Genomic DNA, 12016 nt, shown 5'->3' with positions numbered 1-12016 from the left:
CCAGTTTACTCCCACTGTCCAAAGATGTACAGGTTAGGTGGATTGGCCATGCTAAATTATCCCTTAGTGTCCAAGGATGTGCAGGTGAGGTGGACTGGCCATGATCGATGCGCAAGGTTACGGGATAGGCCCAGGTAGAGTGTTCTTCTGCAGGGTCGGTGCAGACTTGATGGGCCAAATGGCCTCTTTCTGCAAAGTAGGAATGCTGTGTGAGAGCTTGCTCTGTGCAAATTGGCTGTAAAGTGCTTTGGGCATCTTGAGGTGATGAAAGATGCTATTCATTCTCGAGTATGTAGCCCCAGTACAGGAGCTGGTATGTCATTGACATCATGGGCTGAACGGTTTCCTTTTATTTAAGAAAAATCTCCCTGATCCCTTGAATCCATCCAGAGAGATGACAGCTGATGGATGTAGTGGTCTGACTCATAGCAATGGTTCTCACGCACACAGAAAGGTACGGTGTCTATGACGCAGAAGCAGACCATTCAGCCCAGTTTGACACAAGAAATAAGAGTAGAAGTTGGCCCTTCTTGTTCCACCATTCAATAAGATCACGGCTCTACTTGAGCCTCCCCTGACACTTTGTCTCACCCCATCAGGATATCCTTCTATTTCTTTCTCCCTCAGGTGCTTAGCTAACTGCCCCTTAAATGCTTTGTGCTATTCGCTGTGCTAACAAATTCCATATTCTTACCACTCTTTGGGTAAAGAAGTTTCTGCTGAATTGCCTGTTAGATTTATTAGTGACTATCGTATATTTCTGGCACCTAATGTTTGTCTTCCCTATAAGCAGAAACATCTCTACATCAACCGCAACAAACACCTCATAATCTTAACAGCCTCTGTCATGTGCCATTTGCTGTTTCTAACACACAGTTCAACTCTCGGCCTTCTCGCTTCTACAGAAAATAGTCCAGCTTGTTCAGCCTTTCCTGATAATTGTGAGGTGTTACATTTTAGTAGGAAGAATAAAGAAGTCATCTATTACTTGGATAAAAAGAGTCAATGGATAAAGAATCAAAAGTATCTAGGGATATACACACAAAAATTACTTGAAGTAACAACACAGTTTATTTAGTCCATCACTATCTTGCACCATATTTTACTTGTTCAGGTAAGTTGTAACCTGATTTCATGAGTACAATGCAACAAATGAATCTGATATGAAGGAAAGTGAACAGTATGGACGCTGCTTGATTGTGTAAACTGGGTTATTACTGGTATGAAAGATCAGAGATCAGTTTTCATGTCTACTTCATTTCAGCAATATTTCAGGATAAACTGGCAGTGAATTTAACTGCAGTATCCAAGTCCCATGTGCCACATACTTTGCTGGGTGGCTGGAGTGTTAATATCACTAAGAGGATCACTAATTGTGGAGCTGTCTTGTGAGGAAGAAAAATGGAAACAAAAATTTATTTTGCCTAAAGTGGTTGTAATAATACCAGGTATACAGATCGAATAGTCTCCTCATTGGTTCTAGTTATTTGTCTCTTTAGGACTGCCTCAAACCCATTAACGTGAGGGCACTTCAGGTAGCCTCTTCATTAACTTCAGCAAAATTCTGATAAATAGAAGTGTTATTTCTTCTTGCTTCTCCTCAATCCTTACCACAGTCCCAATATCTTGAATATACTTTAGGTTTTACCTCTTGTCTAGTGTGAAAATAATCATTGAAATTGTGGAATAAAAGCAGTCTGTGCGGCCTTTTTATTTCATACTGATTATTTTATTTCCCACATTCTTGTTAGATGCCTTCATCCCAAATAACAAAAGAACATCAGAAAAAGAAGCAGGAGTAGAATAGGGTGGTTGAGCCTGCTCTGTCATTCAGTAAGATTGCAGCTACACCTTCCTGCACATTCCCCTACTATTGATTTTCTTAGTTATCAATGATCAATCTGAACTTCAATATACTTTAAAAAATATATATTTTTATTCATATTTTTACATATTTTCAACCAAACCCCCCCTTACAGAAATAAGAAAAAACAAAGAACACATAAATAAACATCTTATAGCTATGTCACGTATTCCCCCAATATACAAGCCCCCCATTAAACGATAATAAACACAGTAGTAAACACAAAGTACCCCCCCCCACGGTTGCTGCTGTCCACCTCCTAACGCTCCGCTAGAAAGTCTAGGAACGGTTGCCACCGCCTGAAGAACCCTTGCACAGATCCTCTTAAGGCAAATTTTACCCTCTCCCAGTTTAATGAACCCTGCCAAGTCGCTGATCCAGGCTTCCATGCTTGGGGGCCTCGCCTCCTTCCACTGTAGCAGAATCCTCCGCTGGGCTATCAGGGACGCAAAGGCCAGAATACCGGCCTCTTTCGCCTCCTGCACTCCCAGTTCGTCCGATACCCCAAATAGTGCGAGCCCCCAACTCGGCTTAACCTGGGTGTTTACCACCTGAGACACCGTCCTCGCAACGCCCCTCCAGAACCCATCCAGCGCTGGGCATGCCCAGAACATGTGGGCGTGATTTGCTGGGCTCCCCGAACACCTCACACACCTGTCCTCTACTCCAAAAAAACGACTCAGCCTTGCCCCAGTCATGTGCGCCCTGTGCAGAACCTGAAATTGTATCAGACTAAGCCTGGAGGAAGAATTTACCCTACCCAGGGCGTCCATCCCCGTACCCTCGTCTATCTCCTCCCTCAGCTCCTCCTCCCATTTACTTTCAGCTCCTCCACCGAGGCCTCCTCCTCCTCCTGCATCTCCTGGTAGATCGCCAAGACCTTGCCTTCTCCAACCCACACCCCCGAGAGCACCCTATCCTGGATCCTACGTGCTGGCAGCAGCGGGAATTCCCTCATCTGCCCTTACCTGCATGTACCTGAAGGGATTTCCAGGGGGAGCACAAATTTTTCCTCCAACACCCCAAGGCTTGCAAACGTCCCATCTACAAACAGGTCCCCCATCCTTCTAATACCTGCCCTGTGCCAGCTCAGGAACCCCCCATCCATTCTCCCCGGGACAAACCGATGGTTCTCTCGGATAGGGGACCACACCGAAGCCTCTGCCTCCCCCCTGTGGCGTCTCCACTGCCCCCAAATTTTGAGGGTCGTCGCCAGCACTGGACCCGTGGTGTACCTTGTCGGCGGGAGCGGCAGCGGTGCCGTCACCAGTGCTCTCAGGCTCGTGCCCACACAGGACGCCATCTCCAGCCTCTTCCATGCCGCCCCCTTCCCCACCATTACCCACCTGCATATCATCGCCACATTGGCAGCCCAGTAGTACCCACACAGATTAGGCAACACTAGCCCTCCTCTGTCCCTGCTCCGTTCCAGAAACACCCTTGTCACCCTCGGGGTCTTTTTCGCCCACACGAATCCCATGATGCTCCTGCTGACCCGCTTAAAAAAGGCCTTGGGGAATCAGGATGGGGAGGCACTGGAATATAAAAAGGAACGTCGGGAGCACCGTCATCTTCACCGACTATACCCTACCCGCCAGGGAGAGTGGCAGCATATCCCACCTTTTAAACTCCTCCTCCATCTGCTCCACCAGCCTTGTCAAGTTGAGCTTGTGTAGGGCCCCCCAGCTCCTGGCCACCTGGATCCCTAGGTCCAGAAACTCCTTTCCGCCCTCTTCAGTGGAAGCTCGTCTATCCCCCTTCCCTAGTCCCCTGGGTGTACCACGAATAGCTCACTTTTCCCCATGTTGAGCTTATACCTGGAAAAGTCTCCAAACTCCCTGAGGATCCGCATCACCTCCGGCATCCCTCCCACCAGGTCTGCCACATACAGTAACAGGGGTCATCGGCATACAGCGATACCCGGTGTTCCTCCCCCCGCCCGCACTAGCCCCCTCCAGTTCCTGGACTCCTTCAGAGCCATCGCCAAAGGCTGCTCAATTGCGAACGCAAATAGCAGGGGATATAGGGGACACCCCTGCCTCGATCCCCGGTACAGCCGAAAGTATTCCGACCTCCTCCGATTTGTGGTCACACTCGCCACCGGGGCTTCGTACAGTAACCTAACCCAACTAACGAACACCTCCCCGAATCCGAACCTCCTCAACACTTCCCACAGGTACTTCCACTCCACCCTATCGAAGGCCTTCTCCGTATCCATAGCCGCCACTATCTCCGCTTCCCCCTCCACTGCAGGCATCATGATTACATTTAGAAGCCGCCGCACATTGGTGTTTAGCTGCCTTCCCTTCACGAAACCCGTCTGGTCCTCGTGGATCACCCCCCTGACACAGTCCTCAATTCCGGTAACTAACAGCTTCACATCCACGTTGAGGAGCGGGATTGGCCTATATGACCCACACTGTAAAAGGTCCTTGTCCCGCTTCAAGATCAGCGAGATCAGCGCCCTGGACATTGTCGGGGGTAGGACCCCTCGCCCCCCTCCCTCACCTCATTGAAAGTCCTTACTAGTAGTGGGCCCAACAGGTCCATATACTCCCTGTAAAATTCCACCAGGAATCCATCTGGCCCCGGTGCCTTCCCTGCCTGCATACTCCCCAGCCCCTTAGTCAGCTCCTCCAACCCTACCGGTGCCCCAAGCCCCGCCACCTACCCCTCCCTCCTCTACACTCGGGAACCTCAGCCGGCCCAGAAAACGACGATCCCCCCCTCCTCCGTCGGGGGCTCAGACCTATACAGCCCCTCATAGAAGTCTCTAAATACTCCATTTATTCCCACTGCACTCCGCACCGTGTCCCCCCCTTTATTCCTAACTTCCCCCAATCTCCCTCGCTGCCTCCTGCTTCCGAAACTGATGTGCCAGTATCCGGCGAGCCTTCTCCCCGTATTCATACACCGCCCCTTGCGCCTTCCTCCACTGCACCTCCGCCTCCTTGGTAGTCAACATGTCGAACTTGGCCTGGAGGCTTCGTCGTTCCTTGAGTAGTCCCTCCTCGGGGACCTCTGCATACCTCCTTATCTACCCTTAAAATCTCCCCCACCAACCTCTCCCTCTCTCTCCTCTCCTTCCCCTCCTTGTGAGCCCGAGTGGAGATTAGCTCTCCCCTAATCACCACCTTCAGCGCCTCCCAGACCACCCCTACCTGCATCTCTCCATTATCGTTAACCTCTAGGTATCTTTCAATGCACCCCCGGATCCGCCCGCTCACCACCTCATCCGCCAGCAAACCCACCTCCAGACACCACAGCGGGCGCTGGTCCCTCTCCTCCCTTAGCTCGAGCTCCACCCAGTGCTCCGAAATCCGGCCCGACATGCGCTGCATAAATCCGGCATCGTCCCAATTCGGGGCATATTCATTCACTAATACCACCCTCGCCCCCTGTAGCTTACTGCTCACCATCACATACCTACCTCCAATGTCTGCCACGATACTCAGTGCCTCAAATGACACCCGCTTCCCCACCAACATCGCCACCCCTCGATTCTTTGCGTCCAACCCCGAATGGAAAAACTGCCCTACCTACCCCATTATCTGCTAACCTGATCTGCCAGCCTCAAATGCGTCTCCTGGAGCATGACTAGATCTGCCTTCAGTCCCTCCAGGTGCGTGAACACACGGGCCCTCTTGACCGGGCCCGTTCAGGCGTCTCACATTCCAAGTTATCAGCCGGTTCAGGGGTCCCCCCCCCCCCCCCCCCCCCAATTAGCCATCTCCCTTTCTAGGCCAGCCAAGCCTGTGCCTCTCGCACTCTCCGTTCCCCCCAGCGGCAGACCCCCGCCCTGACTCTCTCTACAGGCTCCAGCTCCCCTTTGGCCAATGCAGCAGCAACCCAGTCCCCCCCCCCCAGCTAGGTCCCCCCCTAGCTGCGTTGCTCCCCCCATTGCACTCCCGGAAGTCAGCTGACTCCTGCTGACCCCGGCCGCTCCCGCCACTCCATCGACCACCCCCCCCCCAGTGTGAGAATCTTCCCCCCCCCACGGCCCCCCCTCCTGTCCATCAGCGAGCTCTCCTCTCCAGCACCACCCCTCCACCCCCCCCCTGACCCCGCCCCCTTCCTTCCCTAGCGCGGGAAAAAGCCTGTGCTTTCCACCAAGCTGGCCCCGCCCCCCTTTGGCACAGCTCCCTCTCGCGGCCTGATCCCATCTCCCCCACCTCTGGCCTCCCTTCTCTCTCCCCCCCCCCCCCCCCCCCCCAATGGGGCCTCTTCCAACCACAGATGCCCACACTCTCACCAAACCCCCACTATGAACCATTTCACCCTACTCCACCCAGCACCCAAAAAAAAAACCCAGTACCAAACAGAACAGAACGTTCCCCCCCAAAACACAACAATCACATCAATCTCATCCCGACATCCCCTCGCAACCGACCCTAAATCCGCGTCCAACGTTTCGGCCTGGATAAAGGTCCACGCCTCCTCTGGTGTCTCGAAGTAGTGTTGGCAGTCCTTGAAAGTGACCCACAGTCGCGCCGGCTGCAACATTCCAAATTTCACCCCCTTCCGATGCAGAGCTGCCTTAGCCCGATTGTACCCGGCCCTCCTCTTGGCCACCTCCACGCTCCAGTCCTGGTATATCAGGACCTCTGCATTCTCCCACCTGCTATTCTGCTCCTTCTTTGCCCACCTTAGGACACACTCCCTGTCCACGAAGCGGTGGAACCGCACCAGCACCGCCCGCAGCGGCTCGTTGGGCTTGGGCCTCCTCGCCAGGACTCGGTGGGCCCCCTACAGCTCCAGCGGCCTCGGGAAGGCCCCCGCACCATCGTGACCACGTATGCTCAACATCCGACCCCTCCACTCCCTCCGGGAGACCCAGAATCCGCAGGTTCTTCCTCCTCGACCGGTTCTCCATGTCCTCGAACTTCTCCTGCCATTTCTTATGCATCGCCTCGTGCGCCTCTACCTTCACCGCCAGGCCCAAGATCTCGTCCTCGTTATCCGAGGCCTTTTGCCGCACCTCCCGGATCGCCGCCCCTTGGGCCTTCTGGGTCTCAAGCAGCTTGTCTATCAAAGCCTTCATCGGCTCCAACAGCTCTGCCTTCAATTCCGTGAAGCAGCGCTGGAGAAACTCCTGCTGTTCCTGCGACCACTGCGCCCACGTTGCATCCAGTCTCCTCGTCTAAGTCATTAAAATATTGCTGTAAAAAGAGGCATGTCAAAGCTTTTAAACACATCAGGACACTTTGCAAGAATACTAGTAAAAGGAGAAAATAACAATTAATACTGTATGTGAATAGAATGCTGATTGATAGAAGCGTGCCATGGAGAATGCAACAGTTGATGGCGAATGACATATAACTGACAAACATTGTTGAAAATTCAAATCAGCTAGCTTCACATGTTGCCCAAATCTTTGAGATACCTTGCTCTTCCAGAGTAATATGAAGTAAACTGGGCACTTTTCAGGACTAAGAGTGACAGCCTTAAGCTCATACAAGAGTTTGCCTGCTATACAGCATGAAATGGCCTATCCTGCAGAATACCGTTGATGCACCTTATTTCAGCATCAAAGGAAGGATAAAGTATCTCAAAAATATAAGACCAGGTGAAGCTAGCTGTTTCACACTGCTACTATGCAGTAACAATATGAGTGATATTCTCCACTAACAGGATGCTCTGTCAAGCCTAAAAGACATTTTGCCTATCGCACAAATGGATAATGTGATACATGATTTTCAATGCCAGTGTGATGCTAGGAATGTAAGCCGTACGTCTCAAAGACTGAATCAATCAAACACCATGGGGGCGATTCACCAATATCAGGCCCAAGAGTTCGCGCCATCGTGAACGCTATCACGTTTCACGACGGCGCGAATCGGACCTGGTCATGTACGATGGGGCCAGCCCGGCGCTGGAGCCTCCTTTCGCGGCGACAAATGGGCACTGCGCCAACCCGCGCATGTGCAGTTGGGCCAGCTCCATCCTGCGCATGTGCAGTTGGGCCGCGCCATCCTGCGCATGCGCGGGGGACGTCTTTAGCCTGCTGGCCCTGAGTCAATATAGAGTCGATTGTTCAGAGGCCGGCCGTGCCAGAAAGTAGGCCGGGGGGGGGGCGGAAGAGGCCGGCCCGCCGATCGTTGGGCCCCGATCGCGGGCCAGATCCCATCGGAGGGCCCCCCCCCGGTGAAGGAGCCCCCCCCCCCCCCCCACAGACCGCCCCCCCGACCGTTCCCGCAGGTAGCGACCAGGGGTGAACAGCGCCGGCGGGACTCTGTCGTATCGGCGTGGCCGCTCGGCCCATCCGGTCCGGAGAACCGGCGGCACCACCGATTCCAGCAACCCACGGCCGGCGCCGCACCAAACGCGCCGGCGCAAATGGCGCCGATTCTCCACACCTCGGAGAATCGCGCGCCGGCGTCGGGGAGTCGTGGCGCAGTTGTGGCGATTCTCCGGCCCGGCGCGGGGCTGGGAGAATCGCCCCCTTAGTCTCAGCCACTGTTCAGAATAGGCAGTGTACAGACCATACCCAACCAGCCCATGTTTTCAAAACTCAAAACGGAGTGTCCAACATGAGATTTGATTCTGTAATTGGACATCATTTGCTAAATAGTCCTCAGTACACTAAGAATTACACTGACAACCAATTTAAAATTGTTAGTCGGGCTTGCAGTATTGTGCATTTGCGTGTACTGGAAACTACATCCATTAATACACAGAACTGTGTTCTTTGCAAACAGAAAGAACATGTACATACATTGCACTGTGCTTCTGCGAAACATAAAAAGTGACAGCCATTCGCTGATTCATTCCCCAGGACAATGCCTTGATCAATCGGGGTCAAGCTGCCTGGATTAAATTTCAAACAATGCTTGGTAGTTATCTGTCAGCCACCATCAACTGGTGCATTCTCCTTAAAGTCTACTTCTTCTTGAGTTCTGTGCCAATTATTTGCCAAACCCTGGCAAAGTGCTGCAGTCTTTACTAAGGGTATTGTGTAAAGTCAGTCCTTGAGTTTGCCTCAACAGGAATAAGGACCAAACCCTTTGCTGTTGGCATTAATCTGATCTACATAATGGCCATGTAGCCAACTGAGCTAACCAACCCTCCACTACTCTCATTACAGCTTGAATATCAGTTTATTCTGACTTCATTTTGTCTGTTCACCATTCCTCAATCTATGCTAATATATTACTCCCAATCCCATGAGCCTTTGTTTTGTTTTATAGCCTTTAGTTCTCTTTTGCTATTATCCTGTTAATGGATGATTACTTAAATCATATCTTTATATATATTGACACCAGCACAAGTCAAATAATGCACAGGATTACAGATTGCTACAGTGCGGAAGGAGGCCATTTGGCCCATCGTGTCTGCACCAGCTCTCCAAACGAGCATTTTGGCTTAGTGGCATTCCCTTGCCGTTTCCCCGTACCCCTGCATATTGTTTCTATTAAAATAATCATCTAATGCCCTCTTGAATGCCTCAATTAAACCTGTCTCCATCACACTTCCGGATAGTGCATTCCAGACCCCAGCTATTCGTTGTGTGAAAAAGTTTCTTCTCGCATCACATTTGCTTCTTTTGCAAATCACCTTAAATCTGTGCCCTCTCGCTCATGATCCTTTTATGAGGCTGAACAGTTTTACCCTATCTACTTTATTCAGCACCATCTTGATTTTGAACATCTCTTTCAAATCTCCTCTCAGCCTTCTTTTCTCCAAGGGGAACAGCCCCAGCCTCTCCAATCTACCCTCATAACTGGACGTTTCTCATCCCTGGAACCATTCTTGTAAACCTCTTCTGCACTCTCACCAATGCGTTCACATCCTTCCTATAGTATGGCTCCCAGAACTGTACACAATATTCCAGCTGAGGTCTAACTAGTGTCCTGCATAAGTTCAGCATCATCTCCTTGCTCTTGTACTCTATGTCCCTATTAATAAAGTCCAGGATACTGTATGCTTTATTAACTGCTCTCTTCACCTGTCCTGCCACCTTCAATGATCTTTGCACATATACATCGAGGTCCTTCTGCTTCTGCACCCTTTTAGAATTTTACCCTTCATTTTATATTGTCTGTCCATGTTCTTCCTACCTGAGGTGACATCTCCTCCACCTCTCCCCATGATTAATATTGCACCACCCTTGGAAATTAAATTCATTTGTTCTGCAAATATGTCATGAGAAATGAAATTCGAATAGGAAAATTTATAAGTGGTTTTTGAAATTTTTATTGTAAGTTTCATACAATATAGTCATTACCAAATACACAACACCCTCTAACTGATATTAGATAACTTGAACTGTTTTCATCATTGCAGAACACATTTTAAAGACAATATAGTTCTTTTAAAGGCCCAAAGAACAAGGCATGACTGAGATAGCCTGTAAACAAATTAAAACTGGTATTAGAAAAAAATTACCATTAGGGATTTCTAACCTTGAACCTAAATATCTTGATGTGAACAAACCACCTGCCCAGATATGTCTGCCACTACATAATCAGCTACTAGGCTTCCCCACTGCAATTCTGTAACTCGTAATCTTGAGGTGCATGAAAGGAATGCATGAATGATTGTCGTCTTTGTGAGAAATTTTGGATCTTCCTTCAGTGCCTTCAGTGACATGGCACGGCTGAGATTGAAAACCTACTCAGAGAGTTATGAACAGAATCTTACACCTGAAGAATTTGCTGCAGTGCATTGCAGTTCCAATGTAATCGGTGTGTCTGCACTTTGTTGTGACCATGGTTGGTGAGAAGAAAGTGTCAGTTTCAAAAAATAAAAAGACTAAAAAATCCCAGACGATAGCGCCAGTTAAAGGCAGCAAGAAGCAGAAATTTCCAGGAAGGAAAGTTATTCTGTTTACATCTACAAAGTGATGAAGCAGGTTCACCCTGACACCAGCATCTCCAAGGCAATGAGCATCATGATCTCGTTCAGGAATGATATTTTTGAGCACATCGCAGGTGAGGCTTCCTGCCTGGCCCCTGACAACAAGCACAGCATCATCAGCTCCCAGGAGATCCAGACCTTAGTGCATCTGCTGCTGCCTGGGAAATTGGCCAAACTGGCCATGTTGAAAGGGAAAAAGGCAGTGAGCAAATACACTAGTTCCGAGTAAAACTTCTCAATCTATTGGAAAAAATACACCCAACATTTTCATGATACTTGTTTTTTGAATAATCCTTTCATTAATAGCATTACTGAAGAGTTTATTCAGTGTTACCCTTGTGGAGAAGGTTCTTTATAATGAATTTTATGTTTAAACTCCATTATAGTTCTGCAAAGAATTAGAAGGATTCATAGCCAGACTTCAATCATGCTATTTAGGTTTGAATTTATAGTACCATTATTAAGGCTTTGCTGACATAAACAAAATGCTGTCTTGTTCCCTGAAATGAGCTTTCCAATTGTCGATTGTTGGTTCAAGACTCCAATTTGCCATGATTACTGATATCCCCATGGTTAGGGCATTGTACAAGATGTTTTCATGTGGAATACATTATTTAAATCAAAGTCATTGAAGTCCAAACGTCTTTGAAGTCTAGTTTATTGACATTTTATTCCTTAAATAGCTGAGGGTGACCATCAATGAATATTACAGATATTACTAATGCTGAAAGAGTGAACTATTTTAAGCTGTTATTTTAATCATTCATCTCCTCTCTGTCCAGTGGGGGCATAATGCCCTTTTGAGAGACTGATTGTCATCACCAATAAACAGCTGAGTTCCATTTAATCACATATCTACCTGTAAGCATCCATAGGGTTATCTTCAAAGATGCTGATCTTGTACTTTGACCGCTGTACAGTAACTATTTTCTACAATAAGTGACAGAAAGAGCTTCACAGTGTACTATGGTCTATAAAACTGTAGTTCTGAGTTTGCATTGATAATGAAAGGGTAATAGGGAATGGAATAGAGAGGTCACACGATACTAAACATATGTATATATTCCAAAAATTATTTTTTTATATTTCAATAGACTTATTCCTTGGATGAAGTGCTTCTCTTATGAAGAAGGTTTGAACAGGTTAGGCTTCTACTCCTTGGAGTTTAAAAAAATGAGAGTTCTTACTGAAGTATACAGATGCAAGAAGGTTGTTCCCAATAGTGGGGGCGTCCAGAACCCCACCACCATTCCCCCCACACTGCCCCTAGAGCAGGTGCCGGAATATCACAGCATG

The sequence above is a fragment of the Scyliorhinus torazame genome, chromosome 3 (assembly GCF_047496885.1).
Source record: "Scyliorhinus torazame isolate Kashiwa2021f chromosome 3, sScyTor2.1, whole genome shotgun sequence".
Classification (NCBI taxonomy): domain Eukaryota; kingdom Metazoa; phylum Chordata; class Chondrichthyes; order Carcharhiniformes; family Scyliorhinidae; genus Scyliorhinus; species Scyliorhinus torazame.
The sequence above is the reverse complement of the archived record's forward strand: the minus strand, read 5'-3'. Positions refer to the sequence as shown.